This window comes from Leptonychotes weddellii, chromosome 1 (genome assembly GCF_054177405.1).
Source record: "Leptonychotes weddellii isolate Sample4059 chromosome 1, ASM5417740v2, whole genome shotgun sequence".
Lineage (NCBI taxonomy): Eukaryota > Metazoa > Chordata > Mammalia > Carnivora > Phocidae > Leptonychotes > Leptonychotes weddellii.
In genome coordinates this window covers 71,208,321-71,213,937 of record NC_138369.1, presented here as the reverse complement: position 1 = coordinate 71,213,937, position 5,617 = coordinate 71,208,321, and the positions used below count along the sequence as shown (strand labels likewise).

Here is a 5,617-nt window from a genome sequence, read left to right as displayed (position 1 = left end):
ATTTATTTTATTTTATTCAATATTTCAAAATTATAATTTAAACGTGTAAAGAATATTTTTAAATTATTATGAGAAATTATATATTTTTTCATACTAAGAAACCCAGTGTGTATTTCACATATGCATATCTCAATTCAGACTAGTCATATTTCAAGTGCTCAGTAGCTAGTTTCTACTCTCCTGGACTATGCAGTTCTATATACTACCTCAAAATATGAAGTTAACATTTTCTAAGACAAGATTTTTTTTCCAATACAAAACTTTCCTAAGAAGCAAGAGAGTTTCAGTCACATTATTTAGACCAGAATTTCTCAATAGTGACACACTGACTAGATAATTTTGGTTAGATAATTCTCTGTCATGGGGGCTTTCCTGTGTGGTGTAGGAAGTTCTGCAACATCCTTGTCCTCTACTCATTAGATGCCAGTAGCAACCCTCTTCCTTAGTTGTGACATCAAAAATGTCTCTAGACATTGCCAAATGTCCCCTGGGGGGTAAAATTGCCCCCACTGAATTAGGTTATCCCTTTAAACTTTGGAAAGCAGGAGTTTTGTGACACCAGCAATCTAGTGGGTCTCATGAAGACTTATCTCCAAAAGAATGGAATTTCTGCATGTTGAGGTTTTGCTGATCTGCCAAGAGCATCCCCACTTTACCACCTCTGGCCATTGCAGGACACTGCATTTGGTTTGCCTGGTGTTGTTCAGGGAGTCCACTAGACAGAGCCATTTCCTAGCTTCTTCTGTCACACTTCAGAAGGCAAGATTTCTTATTTGCAAGCAATATGAATTGATTGAGTAGGAATTCAATTGGTTTCACCAGAGCCATTGACCTTTCTTTTTGTGAGCCTCTCCCTTTCCTTTGTCTCCCAGAGAGTTACCTGTAATGGTCCTTGGAGTGTCCACTGAAAGAATGTCTCTATTTCTGGGCCTGACTGGTCTGCACCTACTTGCTATGTTGTCCCTTGTGATTATTAAATAATAACAAACAAAGATCCTGGCTAAGTTGATTCACTATAATGACACTGCAGGGCTATGGTCCTGTTTTTCTTTTTTCTTTTTTTCTAGGCAAAGAATGTTATCAACCTTGTTTCAAACTTTATTCCCAGGCTTCTTCAGCTTAAGGCTGCAAAGAATGAATTGTGTATAAGCAAAAACTGAACAGAGCTGCAGTGTCCAAGGGGCTTGGGCTTAAAAATATTAGAGATCTAGATTTTATCAGATCCATGAATAAAATCTTGAAAAGCAGTCATAATATAAAAGAGCAGCTCCCAGTAACTTCTTCAAGTTTTATCTTCTTCAGAAGCTGACTCAATTCAGTTTGCTTCATTCTTGGAAGTCTCATCAAAATTCTCCACAAGATCAGGAACTTCATCATCATCATCCTTTCCAGTAGCAAGGGGTGCTTTTCCATCCACAGATTGTTTGGGCAGAGCTTTAGCCAGTCTTCTTAAACTAGTCAGACTGTCTGCACCAAGTTGGTTTAAGATACTGCGTAGCATTTCTGTCAGCTGCTTTGTCTCAGCATGGCCTGTGATGGTGAAAGTGTTCGCAGCCAGCGATGCCTGAACTTCAGGATTTAGGTAAAGGTGGGTTTAGGTAAAGTGGATCACTATTCCTTGGTTTGTGAACATATTCACTTCTTCATTACCAGAGATATTGTTTACCCCTAACTTCTTTAAGGAGAACTGAAGTTTTTTATCATCTGCTGTAGCCATTCTATGAACCACCTTCTTCTTTCCATGAGCAGTTCCTTTCCCACCAATGTGCACTTGTACTTGCAGTTTGGTGAGTTTCTCCTAGTTCCTGATAGTTTCTTTTATCGTACTGGAGCAGAAATGAGACCGCGAGGGGGACTAGTGTTGGTGCTCAGGAGTTCTCAGGTGGACCAGCTGAGGTTAGGTGCACACATGTGGGGACACAAGATGGCAGCTCTGGTCCTATTTTTCATTCATCCATTTACTCACCTAACAAATATTTATTGAATGCATACCATGTACTAAGCTCACTGCCAAACACCAGATGAAAGTAACCCAAATCAGCCCCTGTATCTCTGGAGAATATAGACTAGTAGAAGAGACAGATATTTATCAAATAATCACAGAAAGAAATATTAAATCACAGCCAGGACAAATATATGAAGGAGAGGTGTATTTCCCATATGGGTGAAATCCCATATTTGGAAGGCCATTGTAATGTTATGATAGTCAGAAAATCAGTGATGGTTTCCCAAAGGGAGTGACACCTAAGGAGAACTGAGGGACAAGCAGAAGTGAAGTAGATGAAGAGGATAATAAGGAGCATTCTATGAAAAATAAAGAGCAGGAAGAAATGTGAGGAATTCAAGAGAATAAAAAAGGCCAGTGAGGTTGAAGCAGAAAGAGCAAGGGAGAGCATATGTAATTATCTACTGAATCTCCAACTTTGCTCAATCAAATGTAAGTCAAAGCAAAAGTTTTAATTAAAAAAAAAAAAGTCCTCCATACACAAAAATAAACTCAAAATGGATTAAGGACTTAAATATGAGACCTAAAACCATAAAAATCCTAGAAGAGAGAACAAGCAGAATGTCTCTAACATCAGCCATAACAAACATTTTTCTGGATATGTCTCCTGAGGCAAGGGAAACAAAAGCAAAAATAAACTATTGGGACTACATCAAAATATAAAGCTTCTGCACAGTGAAGGAAATAATCAACAAAACTAAAAGGCAACCTACAGAATGGGAGAAGGTATTTGCAAATCACATATCTGATAAAGTGTTTGTATCCAGAATCTATAAAGAACTTATAAAACTAATCCAATTAAAAATGGGCAGAACACATGAATAGACATTTTTCCAAAGAAGACATACAGAGGGCCAACATGAAAAGATGCTCAACATCACTTATAATCATCAGTTTTGCAAATCAAAACTACAATGAGTTATTACCTCACACCAGTCAGAATGACAAAAATTAAAAACACAAGAAAGAAGGGTGCTGACAAGGATGTGGAAAAAGGGGAACCCTCTTGCACTGTTGGTGGGAATGCAAACCGGAGCCGTCACTCTGGAAAACAGTATGGAGTTTCTTCAAAAGTTAAAAATACAACTACTCTATGATCCAGCAATTGCACTACTAGGTATTTACATGAAGAATACAATAATACTCATTCAAAGGGATACACACACCCCAGTGTTTATAGCAGCATTATCTACAATAGCCAAATTATGGAAGCAGCCCAAGTGTCTATTGACAGATGAATGGATAAGGAAGAAGTATATATATATACTTGATTGAGAAAAAAAAAAACAGGTAGAGCTAGAAGGAAAAAGGGATACCTGTACTGGGTATACAAGAGAAAAAATATTCTTCCAACAAGAATCTATGGAGCAGATTCTATGTGAGGTTTCTGTGTTAGCAGGCACTGGGACCATAAAGATAAATCAAATAAATAAGACAATGCAATGAAGAGCAGTGATATGCTCTCTGAGAGAGTGCTTTCTGAGAGAAGAACATAGCAGGAATACTCAGCTGGTATAAGTTGGTCTGGCACCTTCTGGGAGAGTTTCAGATCTTTTTTTTTTTAAGATTCTATTTATTTATTTGAGAGAGAGAGGGAGAAAGAGAGAAAGAAAGAGCACAAGCAGGGGAAAGGGCAGAGGGAGAGGGAGAAGCAGACTCCCCACTGAGCAGGGAGTCTGACATGGGACTCGATCCCAGGATCCTGGGATCATGACCTGAGCCGAAGGCAGACACTTTACCAACTGAGCCACCCAGATGCCCCCAGATCTTTTATTTTAATAAATGTGTAAGAAAAAAAGTTCAGAGTTTACAAATAGTGGGTTCATAAAGCTGAATTTTATCTGATAGGCAGCTGTCCTAGATATTCTCCTTTGAACCTCTCCTTATCAGAGTTGCCACTACCCCACATATAGCAATATAAAAACAAACAAAAAATTCTTGTCTTCAAGGCAATTTATTTCCATCTATTGGAAAATTGTCATAATGTGCTGACTTTCTTAGAACAAAATACCACTATTGGCCAAAAAATTATCTGAATAATTGCATGCATCCTTCATTTGTGCAATGTCAGTGATGACTCACAATATGTATGCCCCTGTGCAGTGCTCCAGTCCGTACAACAATACTCAACAGCTGGTATTCACATCTCTTCCTTAGGCCAGGGCCTCAGAATTAAAATAAAGGAAAACTTCTTGCAAAGTCTACAGGCTGATGTGCCCCATAGGTATGTTTGCTTTTATCTGAAACTTGAGGGATCTGAGTAGTTAAGATAAAAACCCAAATTCCTAGCTTCTCTTGAAAAATTACCTCTGATAATAAGTATCTGTTTCCTCATTGCTATAACTGGCAGGAACAGAGTAGCTCTCTCCCTTACAGCCAAGGCACACCCTCTGAAGAGCACCCTTCTTCCACTCCATTGTCAATCTCTGGAACACTGAGACCAAGAGTCAGTGCTATTCATCATAAATCTTTCACTGTTATCTTATTTATATTTGGTAAGCTTCTCATTTTTATATACACTGGCCTTTATAGGAAACTGAATCTGAAAACTTTGATCTAAAGCTGTATTGTCTAATACATTAGCCAGTAGTTACATGTAGGTATTTAAATTTAAATTACTTAAGATAAAATAAAATTTAAATTTCACTTTCTCAGTTGCACCAACCACAATGCAGGTGCTCAGTAACTACCTATAGCTAGTGGTTACCATAGCACAGATATAAACCACGTCCATCAGTGCAGAAAGCTCTATTGGATAGGGCTAATTTAGAGAATGAAGAAGGGCTGAGACTATCATTCTCCCCAAATTTTGTCCCAAGTTTGGATACAAGATCTAGGAGATATTAGGTATTCTATGGTCATATGATTTTGTAAAACACTGTATTAGTATCTTATGGCTGCTGTAACAAATTACTACAAACTTGGTGGCTTAAAACAACACATATTTATTATGTGTTTTACAATTCTGGCAGCAAGAGGTGCAAACAGGTTTTCTCTGGGTTAAAATCAAAGTATCAACAGGACTATGTTCCTTTTGGAGGATCTAGGGAGGAATCATTTTCTTGGCTTTTCCAGCTTCTAAAAGTCACCTCCTTCCATCTTCAGAGCCAGCAATGGCCAATCCGTTCTTTCTCTGACTCTAAAATTGACTCTTCCATTTCTAGCCTCCACACCAGTCTGAATGACTAGTATCAAAAAGACAAGAAATAACAAGGGTTGGCAATGATATGGAGAAAAGGTAACCCTCATACATTGTTGATGGGATTGTAAATTGCTACAGCTACTATGGAAAACAGTATGGTGGCTTCTCAAAAAAAAACAAAAGCAGAACTACCATATGATCTAGGAAATCCACTTCTGGGTATTTATCTGAAGAAATTGAAAACACTAATTGAAAAGATATATGCACCTTTATCTTCACTGCAGCATTATTCACAATAGCCAAGATATGGAAACAACCTAAGGGTCTATTGATGGATGAATGGATAAAGATGTGGGGTACACACACACACACACACACACTAGAGTATTATTCAACCATAAAAAAGAATGAAACCTTGCCACTTGTGATAACATGGATGGACCTTGAGAATATTATGCTGAGTAGGGGTG

The 5,617-nt window shown here is 38.0% G+C and overlaps 1 pseudogene; it reads right to left on the bottom strand.

Annotated features, from left to right (window-relative positions):
• Window positions 1–900: 900 nt before the first annotated feature.
• Window positions 901–4,422, bottom strand: LOC102747733 (transcription factor BTF3 homolog 4 pseudogene; annotated as a pseudogene).
• Window positions 4,423–5,617: the final 1,195 nt, after the last annotated feature.